General features: G+C 49.4%; 1 protein-coding gene across 1 annotated transcript in view; it reads left to right on the top strand.

Moving 5' to 3' along the window:
• Window positions 1-13,052, top strand: part of ANKRD26 (ankyrin repeat domain 26) — a 969,942-nt gene that overhangs the window by 670,626 nt on the left and 286,264 nt on the right. The window lies entirely within an intron of this gene.

The following is a 13,052-nucleotide window of genomic DNA, read 5'->3' as shown; positions in this document are numbered from 1 at the left end:
TAATAAGGTTTACGATGTAGTACAGTACTTTAGTAAAATTATCTTTGAAGTACCGCAGTACTTTTTGAAATATAATAAAAGAATGTATGTATCAGAAAAGACAATTTAGAACACCCCAGTCCACTCCACTGCTACGCCACTGTACAACACTCTACTTCTCTCTATGCCACTCCTCTCTACTCCACTCTAGAAAATAGCACTCTACGTCACGCCACTTCACGACATGCTACTCCAGTCTGACATGCCACTCTACTCTGACACTTCACTCCACTCTGCGCCACTCTATTTAACTCTGACACGCCATTCCACTGTACAACACTCCACACAACAACACGTTTCTCCACTCTGACCTCAACTCCACTATACAAACTCACTCTACTCTACAGCATTCTATTCTACTCTGACACGCTAATCTACTGTACGGCACTCCACTCCAATCTACGATAACGCCATGCTTCTCCACTCTTATGATACAGCACTTCACTCAACAAAACGCCACTTTACGACATGCAAGTCTACTCAACAACACTCCAATCTACAATATGCCACTCCACTCTACAACACACCACTCCACTCTATCATGCCACTCCTTTCTGTGCCACTCTGACATGCCATTCCACTCCAGTCTATGGCATTCCTCTCCACTCTGTGCCACTCCACTCTCCAACATGCCACTCCACAATACACCACGACACAACACTCTCTTCCATAATACAATCCACTCTACTCCACGACACTCTACAACACCCCACTTCACTCTGACACTCCACTAAGCATGGGCGGAAAATCCGTTTCGCTCGCGGATTTTGCGGATTTTCGGTAAATTCGCAATCCGCGAGATTCGCGAATCTCCCGCCAAATCCGCGAGCAGCGGATTTTATGGCTTGCTCGCACTGTTCGCGTGAGTTCGCGGCTTCCCAGTACAACTTCGCGCCCCGCGAATAAGCGCTAAATTGCAGAAATACGATCTTAGCAAAACTGAAACTACTTACAGGTTCAAAAGTTCAGGCTCATCATTAGTAGCCATTTCCTGTAGTGCTTCCTGAGGGGCCCCTCCAGAGTTCAGTTGCCAGTTGCAACTATTATGTGACCCTGCTCTGAACCTCAGAATAGTTACACATATGCCACAAAGGTCCTGAATTACAGCTAAGGGAGACAAGCAGGAGCCAGGCTGGAAGTTCAAATCCATTAATCAGCCCTTAATTCATTATTGTCAGTTGGGGCAGGGCAGGTGTTGTAACTAATTTTGCAACAATGAAAGCACTTAGCAAGTGCAAAAGATCACTAATCAGGAAGCACTAAGGAAGCAGGTGCCAGCTAAAAAAATATTCTGTGACACATTAATCAGCCCCAAATTAATTCAGGTCACTTGAGGCAGGGAAGGTGTGCTTTGCTTTGCCACAATAATGTACACTGACTGGACAACCAGAGGGTGCTGTGATGAAACAGAGGGTGGCATGGGTGGGCCAGATAGTGGCATGAGTAGTCAGAGAGTGGCAGTGATGAAGAAGAGTGTCCCAAACAGGCTGGACACGTAGAAACAACAAGTTCGCGAAACTTGCGACCCGACAGGTAAGTTCGCGTTTGCGAAATTGTACAAAACCCTCGCGAACTGGCAGAAACCCGCGCGAACACAAAAAAAATAAAAAATCCGCAAATTTGCGAGAATTCGCGGATTTTGCGGATTGCGAGTTCGCAAATCCGCAAAATTCGCGAACGCGAGATTCGCAAAATTCGCCCATGCTTACACTCCACGCCATTTTTGGTAACTGCCATTCCACTGTATGCTATGACACTACTCTCTACAAAATGCCACTACACTCTACCCCTTTCCCTCAACACCCCTCCACGCCACTGTAGCACATGTCACTCTGACATGCACCTGCACTTTACTCAACGGCACACCATTCTACTACAGACCACACCACTCCACTCTACAACACTCCTTGAAACTCAACTTCACAACAATCCACTCTACGACATGCTACTCCATTCTAGGGCATGCTGATGCATTCTACGGCACGCCACTCTACTCTACGACACTCCACTCTACGATACGCCACTCAATGGCACTCCACTTTGACACTTAACTCCACTCTGACATGCCACTCTATGATACGCCACTACACTCTACGACACGCCACTCGACGACACACCACTCCACTCTACAACAATCCACTTCGCTCTACAACAAGCCACTCCAATCTGCGTCATAACACTATATGCCATTCCACTGTACATATCTCCACTATAAAACACTCTACAACAGGCCACGCTATGAAACGCCCCTCCACTCTACTATGTGACACACCACTGCATTTTGCAACACTCCACTGTACGCCTCTTCACTCTAAGACATGCCAGTCAATGACACTCCACAACACTCTCCTCCACTCCATACCCCTACACTCTACAACACTCCAGTTTACTCCACTACACAATTAACCAAACCACTCTACGACACACCACTCCACTGTATGATACTCCACTGCACTGTATGGCACTCCATACCACTCTGATACTTCATTCTGACATGCCACTCCACTCTGACACTGTACAACACACCACTCCACTGTATGACACTCCACTCAACTGTACGATACTCCTTTCTACGACACGCCATTCCTCCTTATGACATGCAATATCACTCCACGACACTCAACACCATGCCACCTTACGACACAACAAGCCACTTCACCCTACGACAGGCCACTAAACTCTAGGACATGTCACTCCACTCTGACATGTCACTCCACTCTACGCCCCTACATTTTAATCCACTCTACCACACACCACTCGGACAGACCACTCTAATCTACGTCACGCCACTGCACTCTACTCTACGACATGCCACTCTCCTTTATAATACTCTACGACACTCTACGCCACTCCGACACACCACCAAAGTCAACAAAATTGCATTTCACTCTTCACCACTCCAGTCTTCGAGACATCTAGCAGCAGATTCCTTAACTTTTGAATTCTCCCCAGGTGCCAGTCTGGATCCGTAAACTTTCAGCAGTACCTTTTTGCTCCGGGGGACGGCGTCATACAACTCTGCAATGATGTTGACTCCGGTCATAACATCAGAGGAGCTATAGAAGTCCCCACCGGCGCGCGGACGTCAGTTTCCGGAGAAGCGGTTCCACTGGTCGATATTTCTCGACCTACTTCGACACCTGGTGTTGGTGTAACAGTGTGCTTTTGTCTAATGTCGACAGGTTTAAACCTTGTGGTTTCCAGGAGCTGTGCTTCAATGGCACAGATGAGGGAATAATATGATTCCTTACACCTCATCTTAGGCACCCCATCTCCCTCTGGACCTCCTCTATTCCGCAAGGAGGTGAGTGGGGTGCCGTTTGAGGTTTTTTCCTCAGTGAAGGTTAGGCCATCGGAGTTGATGGATCGGCGCCAGTCGACATCGGCTGGGGTCGCTTTGCCACAGGCACACAGTCCTTTGGGATCTTTGCCTACGACGCTTTCTTTGATCGACTGACTCAGACATTGACGTTTGCGGTCCCAGTCGAAGGTGCCTCTCCTCCTCTCCCAGTCGACGTCAAAATGGTGTTTCTTCTGCATCATACAGCATCATATGCAGAGTCGGCTATGCAACCTGAGGGGTTGTACAGTTTGTGGCCCCTTTTCAGGAAGAGGCATTGTGAGGTCCACCTGTATCGACTTGGGCAGGACTTCTTCAGCCCATTTCCGACACCAATGTGTTTCAGATGGGGAATAGCTGGCTTACAGCTCTTGGTGAGGCCAGTGGGCTGGATTCTTCGCCCGCTTTGGGTTTGCTTTCTCCACTTAGTCTTGCCACGGAGGCAAGTTCCTCATTTGCTGACATGCTGAGGAAAGTAGCTGCAGTTTTAGACTTGTTACTGCCCACGGTACAGAGGTCTTACAGACCCTTTGTTTAAAATCATTTGCCAGGGACAGATGGGGGAAGAGCCTGTTCTTCCGTATAGTAAAGTCTTATTTGACATTTTGTTAGGTGCTTGGGCCAAACCCGAGTTGGGGGTCTCAGTGGACCCTGATATTGCACATAGGCATTTGCCTGCACCTGGGGACCCAGTTTGTTTGCATAGACATCCTTCTACTAATGACCTAGTGACTCATACTGCAATGTCTTCTCAGGTTGTAGATTCTACTCCTAAGACTCCAGTTGGTAAGGATTTTAGGGACTGTGATGCTTGTGGTAAGCACACATTTTTTTCAGCCAGCTCAGCATTGAGAGCCACCAACACTTCTTGTGTGCTGGGGTGTTTTTCCTATGCTTTATGGGATTCTTTACAGAACATGCTCCCATATCTTCCGCATAACCTCCATGCTGAGGTAGGCAACTTGATTAGAGATGGTCAGCAGGTTGCTAGTCTTACCATTAAGTATGGCATGGACACAACGGATTCTGTGGGTCGGGCCATGGCATCTGCAGTGGCGCTAAGGTGTAGGGCTTTGTTGGCATTTTTGCGTTTTTTGGAAGCTGTCCTGTTGGACTATTTGATGGTGCCCGTCTTTTTGGGGAAGGCAGAGAACTACAAAGTCGTAGTGCTACATTTTCTGTCACAGCGTTGTTTTGCTTGTCCCTAGGCTTGAGATGTATTCTTTTGTTGGTCACGGAGTAGCCTTATTAGGACGTTGGGTATGTCCAGTTTCGGTACTACCACAAGTACTCCAATGAAGAACAGTGGTTATAACCTTAGTTCCATTTTCCCTCTTATTTGTGTATGGATTTAAATGACTGAGAGACGTTACTTTTGTTAACTGGTCTCTGAGGATGAGCTTTCTGCTCAAGAGGCTCTCATTAAGAGAGGTGACTTCCTGTATGTAAGCAGAACTGTTGCATGCTTCTTCAAAGCAGTTCAGTATGCAGGTATCTGATAGAGACTACTAGCCGCAGATTCCTTAACGTAGAATTATCCTCAGGCGTGAGACTGGATACGGAAAACTTTTATTTTTTTGCACAGCATCCCTGCGTGCCGGGGGGTCGGCATTGCGCGACTCCGCCCAGGCGTCGTCCGCGCATGTGACGTCAGCGAGGTCACATGAGTCCCACCCCGGCACGCCTACGTCAGTTTTTTCCTTTTCTGCGTTCAACGCGGATCCGGTCTATCTTGTGGAGAAGTGTGGCTCAATGGTTAGAGTGGCAGACCCTGATGCAGAGGTCTATCCCGGGACCAGGGTTCAATTCCCCGCCTCGGCGGGTCTTGGGCTCAAAAATTCCATGAACCTGATAATTCTCGCTTCGGTGCCTATTCCAATCATGGAGTCACACTCTGCAACTCTGGGCAATAGCTTGCTTAATCTCCACAACGGCCCCCACAACGCTAAGGATGCCTGGCCTTCACCCTGGGGGTGCCCAGGAGTGGACGCCTCACAGGGAAAGCCAGGACGGGTTCCACAGCGGTATTCGTACATGCGCCTTGAGACCCTTGCGGGTGAGTAGTGCGCTATACAAGTATCAATTTATCCTCTGGGCCTGTTTGGACCCCTTTGTCTTTCCCTTTTGTGGTATCTGTGTGGAACAGTGTGTGAATGCCTTGGGGCTTTGTCTTGCACATCGTGTGGATGCCTTATGTCGGAGACGGACACTCACCTCATTTGCATGTGGTGTTTAGGGGAGGATCACGGCTCCCCTGATTGTGAGGCGTGCCAACAGTTGAAGCAGAAGTCGCGGCGGATGAAACTGACCTTGGCACGTCTCTCCAGGTCGGCTTCTTCCCCTCGATCCGCTTTGGCGGAAGGTTCTTGCAGCGGCCATCGTCGGCATCCTCATCCCTCTCCGGCGTTACATGAGCGTTGCTCCCCGTGGGTAAGTGTCACAGTTTGTCCCCGAGGGCTGGTTTCCGGCCTGTTGGGGGCGTGGGCTCACCGCTGGTGATGCAGCCCTACGCCTCGTCCTCCTATCCACTGTTTCCCGGTGAGGGGGCGTAGAGAGCCCAGTTGGAGACATATGCGGCGGCTTTGCAGGCCTCGCTGGCTTCTCCTCCTGGGTCGTCGGCGAATCCCTTGCATTGTGCAGGGCCCTCCGCTGTGTCGCCGACGGCTTCAGCGCCTACTGGTTCAGCTACAGGAGTGGAGGATGTGGTGCCGTTGGGGTGCGGCCCTACGGGGGTCCCTCCTTCGGACCAGGGCGCCTCTGCTTCACCGCAAACTCCTGCGGGAGTCCCTGTGGTGTTTCGGGAGGTCCCCGGGGCTCGATCGCATCCCGAGCCCCTCTCGGCCCTCTGGACAGGCGGCGGCCTTGTCTACGGCTGAGGTGACACCGCTATAGCGCCGGCAAATGCTGGCCCGGCTGGCGCCAGAGGGGTCGGTGAACCTCCCTCGTCCCGCTATGGGTCAAGGCTGGAAGGGAACCCCTCGTCCCCCTCCGGGCCCCTCTCGTCCCTCCATGCAGTCGGCTGCCTTATCGGAGGTCGAGTCGGAGGTTGAGTCAGCCGTTGCGGCGCCACATGGTTCGGCGGACCCCCTATGTCCCAGTCTGGGCATTTCCCTTGGCGCCGGATGGTGATGACGTCCTGCCTCAGGCGGCGGACTCCACGTTGCCGGACAGGCGCCGAGTTGCGGGCTCGTTTTCGGACGATCCCTCTTCTCCGGAGGTTGTGTGCCTGCTGGTGTTGTCCTCACCGGAGACGGGCCGCCGCTTGGTGGCTTTTTCCCTGGCTTCATCAAAAGGTTGCTCTCCGCCATTTCCGAGGCCGCAGTTTTCCCCGGAGGAGCAACAGGTCCCCCACTCCTCGGTCCCTCCTTCTAACTTTCAGGTCTGGCCCTTGCCTGCCCCGTTTGGCTTCAGGGACGGCCGCCTTAGTTTGCATCCGTCGCCCACGGAGAAGCTGCTTTCTCCACCGCGGGGCCTAGAGGGGCAGGTGCGGCCTTCGCTCGCTATGTCCGCGACTGTGGGTATTTTGCGCATGGGTGACCCGGTTGCTCATTTTCCTGCAGATTATCTTCTGGAGGTTCTCCACCAGGGCTCTGGTGGGAGGGAGCCGTTGCTTCCCTTTGAGGGTTCGCTCCTATCTTCCCTGATGGGGACTTGGGGGCGCCACAGGGTACCCGGTGCCCCATCACCTCCTGCACCGGCATTCCAGCACTGCGTGACTCGGCGTGTCTTTCCCTTTACCCTTCTGCTTCCAGCCTACTTTTGTGGACTGCTTTTCCCTCCCTGCCGCCACTGTTATCTCCACCGTCCCGGGAGGCCTGCTGGCTGGACTCTTGGGGGCGCAACATGTTCGCCTTGACCAGCGCCGCTCTGCGGCCTCTTAACACCTTATGAGTGTTGGCCAGGGCCACCTCTTCTTTGTGGGACACGGTCGAGTCCTTGGGATCCGCCGCTTCACAGGAGACTGTTCAGGTTGACTTGCGGCATTATGCGTTGGATGGCCGTGAGCTGGCGGCGTTCATTCTACGCTCTGCTCTGGACATATCGGAGGCACTGGGTCGTACCATGTCTTCTTAGGTTGCCCTATGCCGCCACGCTTGCCTTCGGGACAGTGTGTTCCCTGAGAATGTTAGGGAACAACTTGTTGATCTTCCCTTCGACGGCACCCTGTTATTACATGCCCCATTAGACTCGGCCATCCTGAGGTTCCTGCCGGGGCTTCGTTCTCCTCCTCCTCCTCCTCCTCCTCCTCCTTCTTCTCCTCCTCAGTGACTGGTGAGTTGATCTGGTTCTTGGACCTCCCTTTGGGCGAGTCGCCCTTGTTTTGCTGTGTGTTTTATGGCCACGAGAGTTCTCCTTGCTGAGACTGTGGCTTGTTGGCTGCTGGACGGCCCTTGTTGCCTGTATGTGTTTTTTGCTTGAGTTATCTGCACAGATTGGCCCTGAGATTAGACATTCTGTTTTTCTCTTGGTCTGCTTGACAAGCCTTCTGCGGAGGTTTTCGCCCTGCGGCTCTTTCGTTTTTCCTCTGCTGCAGAAGTTTCGTCCAAAGAGGGTTCCTATGTTTTGGGACTTAACGTACCCTGTGTTGGGTAGTGGTAGCTGTTATATAGCTTGCGCTGTGATAGGGGGTTGTGGTCGCCTTCGGGCCTCTGCTCTCCATGGCGTTTATGTACGTTGCGGATGCTTCTTTAGGTCGTGTGCGCGGACCCCTCGTGGTGTTGTGTCCGGGCATTTCCTCGCCTTCATGCTCCTGTCCTAGAGGCTGAGATGGTTTCATGTTTTTTCCTTTTTCAGGCGTAGCCTGCCCTGTCTCCCTGGGGGCCCCGGGCTGTTCTTCCTGTTTCCGGCTGCTTATTGCTGCCAGAGCCGCTCTGTCTGGTCTGTTGATTTCCGACTATGGGGGGCTCGCCTTCTTTTCCCTCGTTTTCTTGGGGCCCTCTAGGTTTCTTCTTCTTCCTCTACCTTACCTGGAATTGGCTAGAGGTTCGGTTGCCTTGTAGGGGCGTAGGGTGCTTCAGCCTCCCTGACCTTGCCCTTGTTTCCTCTGTTGAGAGTGAACGGGCTTCTCGTTCTCTTTTCATCCTCCCACACCCCTCTAGTGAGTGTTCTGATTGTGGTATTCCCCTTGCCTGGGGAGAGGGGCTCCACGCCCTGTCAATTGGACTGGTCCCCTGTGGGACCTTCTGTTATGTCCAGGCTGTAAATGTAAATGTAAATGTATTGCGACTTATATAGCGCACGTATCACCCGAAGGCATCAAGGCGCTTGCCTTGGGAACCCGTCCTGGCTTTTTCCCTGTGAGATAACCCCTACTGGGCATCCCCAAGGTGAAAGCCAGGCATCCCGCAGCGGGTGGGCCGCCGTAGTGGAGATTAAGCAAGCTATTGCCCAGAGTTGCAGCGTGGGACCCCTTGATTAGAGTAGGCATCGAGGCGAGAATTATCGAGTCCGTGGACATTTTTGGGCTCAGGACCCTGCCGCGTCAAGAATTGAACCCTGGTCCCGGGCCAGACCTCTGCATCAGGGTCTGCCGCTCTAATCAGTGAGCCACACTCCTCCAGGCTGGTGGGGTCCTTTAGCAGACCCTCCTTCCCCGTGGGTATGGCTAGGGTATCTTTTCTACGTTAAATAATCTGCGGCTAGTAGTTTCTATCTGATGTACGAGTTACTTACCTTCGGTAACAATGTATCTGGTAGAGACGATTCTAGCCGCAGATTCCTTCACGGCCCACCCTTCCAACTTGTTCTGCGAGTATCTTTATTACTTGGCCTTCTGCACTCACCTTCCAGTGGATGGCTATGTTTCTGTGAGTGCATTCTTTGCTCTTTGACATGATGTTTTTGTCTTGTTTCTTGTTCCTTCCTCCTCTTTGGCAATTTATAGGATGGGTCTATAGGTACTCCTGTGCCCCTCTGTCCTGGTTGCTTCGGGATTGGGGCTTGCCTTTACTCTCGCCCCTCCCCTTCCTCCCTGTTTGTTTGTAGGGTCCTGGCACCTCTTCTTCCCTTTAATTTGGGGTCACCTGGCAGTGCTTTCCCCTTACTTTCCTTGCGGGATTGTCGCACTGTGCTAGGACTGCCTTGGAGGGTTGTTGTTCCCTGTTTGTCTTGGAACTGGTTCCCCTTAATTGTTCTTAGTTGGGGTTATACTCCTGCTCAGGTTGTCATGACATTTTGCATGTGTGCCTTGTCTCAGGAGAGTACTGTCTACATTCTGGCAGGGTGGCAGTTCAGGGCTGGGCTCTGTTCTTTATTCTTTTCCCTGCCTTTGGGTACTGCAGTGTCTGGCACTGCTCCTTATTGTGTTCCTCACCATTCCTTTTTCCAAATGTTCTGCTATTTCGCACACTGTTCCCATGTTCCCAGTTTGTCTGGTGGCTCCGCGTTGTGGTGCGGAAAAGTTCTCGAAGAAACTGAAGTAGGCGCGCCGGGGTGGGACTTATGTGACCTCGCTGACGTCACTTGCGCGGACGATGACTGGGCAGAGTCGCGCATTGCCGTGCCCCCTGCGGGCAGGGATGCTGTGGCAAAAAAAATAAGTTTTCCGGATCCAGGCTCACGCCTGAGGATAATTCCACGTTAAGGAATCTGCGGCTAGAATCTTCTCTACCAGATACATCGTTAACAAAGGTAAGTAACTTGTAATGCATGCCATTTTCCTTTAGTGTTCTTTTAGAGTCATATGGTTATGCCAGTTGTAGGCTGGTGTATAGTTACCCTTTGGTTCTACTCTTGGAGTAATCTGGTGCTTCAGCAAGTTGCAGCGTGACTGTGGTTGCATTATTTGACTGCTATTTGCTTGTGAGTTCTTCCTTTATGGCAAAGTAAAAGTATCTAGTGAAGGCATAAATGTTATACCAATTGCAGGCAATCCCTATTCATGGTCTATATTATGGTGCTGTAAATTGGCAGCCAAAGGTTCATGATGCAAGGGTTGAGCCAACTTGTCCCAAGACCAATGTAAATTTGATGGCTTGTCCTTGACCTCAGAAAAAATGTCCTAGGAGATGGACCGTTTTGGTCTCCAACAAGGCTGCCAATCACCTATAAAAGTCTTGAGAGACACTTATATAATAGGAGGATTTTTTGAGTGTATTGTAAGTTTTTCTTCTTCCTATGATATTCTTGATATAAGTGATTCAGTCTGCTTGGCATTACCTGTCTTCTGGAGAGGATGTACCTATTATGTTTTGCATTCCTTAATTTGTGAGGAATCTTGACTGTTGTTTCTTGTGGTGTCAGTTATTTATGAAACCATTTGACAGGCAGCTTTTTCTTACGGCAAGTCATCTACTGTGTTGTGTTGGTGTTGTGGAACTCTTTTTTTCAATGGATTGTGTATTTTTGCCAAACCTCTCATTTCAGATTGACTTTTTGTTTACGGTGTATACATGATATAAGGAGCTGTTGTGTTTAACATAGTTGTTGGACTTGAGATCATATGTCTTGTATCACAGGTGTGGTCAACTGTGCTTGTTTGCAAGTTCACTAATAAGTGCGTTACCATTTTCAAAATGATTGTAAAGAGATTCTGGAACTTTTTCTCAGTTTGAGTTATTTATTTGGTATACAGAGTATACATGGCTATGTCATATGTGTAATACATATTTGTTCTTAAAAAAAAGGAGAAGAATTTTTAATCAAAGATACGGTTGACTCTCTGTTTTCTCCCTTGTCTTGGTGCGTCAAGCGTATCCACGGCTCACAGTTGTGTTCCGTCTGTAGAATTATGGCAATGAAGGCCATACGAGGACAAGCTTTGTAGGTACTTGCGGTTCGGCAGTACTTATTGGGCAGTGAAATTCTGAGAATTGCCTGGCCAATCGGAGTATCTTGTGTCATATTTATGTTTGTATATATGTCCATATATACTTCTTTGTAGCAAGATGTTATACAATTGACGTATTGATGAATACGAGTGCTCATTTTGTCCAAGCTACATTCTTTATACCAAGGAAGAATTGTTGTACATCTTTCCTTTGGGGAAAATGCGTTTTGAGAGTCCTTCTTTGGGATTTTATCAGAACAGTTCTTTCTCTGATTTTCTTTATTGTTGTGAACAATGCAGATTACATCGCTTTTGTCGTGCTTTTTGGTCATTGAGTTATCTTTCCCCTTTGGAGATAATGTCTGATAACTGTCACATCACCCCACCTCCCTTTTTTCGTCATGGCCCTATTCCTTCAGGCCTGTAGGGTTGTTTACTATTTTTATGTTCTGTGACAGTGATTGTGGATTCAATTAAGAGCCAAGCTCCTATTCTGCTATTCCTATGTGTTTGCTGTCGGTTGTTAGTAATGACCGGCTGGTTCTCATTGAGAACTTGTGCGCGGTTGGTTCGCAGTCCCTTCTCCAAGGGGTTATAGGTATGGTATTCAAAAGTTAAGGAATATGCGGCTAGACCTCTCTCTCAGATTTAAACATGACTTCCCTTCGGTAACGTAATATCTGGTAGAGTCACGGTCTAGCCGCAGATTCATTAACTCCCTTCCCATCCTCCCCACTCTGCGAATGACCTATGATGTAAGATCTTTACCCTTTATCAGTACTGGGTTCGCTATTTCATCTTATGGTGGGACTCAGCAGACCACTTGGCCTGGCCACATAGGTTTTGTCTAGATAATGCCATGCCATCCATTACCAAATGTGTATGGTCGGTAGGGTGGGGGCTGTTTTCTCTTTCACACTGGATTAGACACCAGTGGGTAGTATCGATTTATTTGTTCTTTCTTTGAAAGTCTGTTATCTGTCTGTTATCTGAAAGTTTGTGAACGTTTGGTATCATAATACCTTTTATTGGCAATTTCAATATGTCACATAATGATGTGATTCCACCTACAACTGAGTGTTGCTTTCATAGGTTTTGCTTGCTATTACCATGCTATTTATTACCACTGATGAATGGTCTGTAGAGTATAAGGTTTTCTTCCCTTACATGAGGGTTATTCACTAGGGCACAGGGTTGTAAGTAGCCCTGTGCTTTGTTGATTCATTTATGGTTTTCTTTAACATCCATGTCTGTTATTAGCATACAATTTGCTGTTTCTTCTTTATTAATGTTTCAAAGATTTTTTAACTTTTTGGCACTCTGTCTCCGCAACCAGTTTATATAGTGGCTCTGTGTTCTGGTGCGGACGTTTTCACAGAAGAAACTGACGTCCGTGCGCTGGAGGGGCCTTATATGGCTCCACTCACGTCATGACTGGAGTCGACATCATCGCGGAGCCATACAACGCCATCCCCTGGCGCACAGAGGTACTGCTGAAAATTTGCAGATCCAGACTGGTGCCTGGGAAGAATTCAAAAGTTAAAGAATCTGAGGCTAGACTGTGTCTCTACCATATATTACGTTACCGAAGGTAAGTAACTTTTACAACATGCCATTCCACTCTACAACACTCAACTCTATTTGATGAAACTGTACTCCAGTCTATGACCCTCTATAACAGGCCACTTCACTCTGACAAGCCCCTCTACGACACAACACACCATTACACTTTCCGCCACTCTACACCACTCCATTCTGAAATGCCACTCCACTGTACGCCACTCCATTTTAAGATACTCTACGTCACACCACTCTGGCAGACCACTCCACTCGCCTATAAGACACACAACTCCACTGTATACCACACCACAGCATTCCATTCGACGCCATGCCTCTCCACTCTGC

The sequence above is a fragment of the Lissotriton vulgaris genome, chromosome 1_1, assembly GCF_964263255.1.
Source record: "Lissotriton vulgaris chromosome 1_1, aLisVul1.2, whole genome shotgun sequence".
In the NCBI taxonomy this organism is placed as follows: Eukaryota; Metazoa; Chordata; class Amphibia; order Caudata; family Salamandridae; genus Lissotriton; species Lissotriton vulgaris.
The sequence above is the reverse complement of the archived record's forward strand: the minus strand, read 5'-3'. Positions and strand labels throughout refer to the sequence as shown.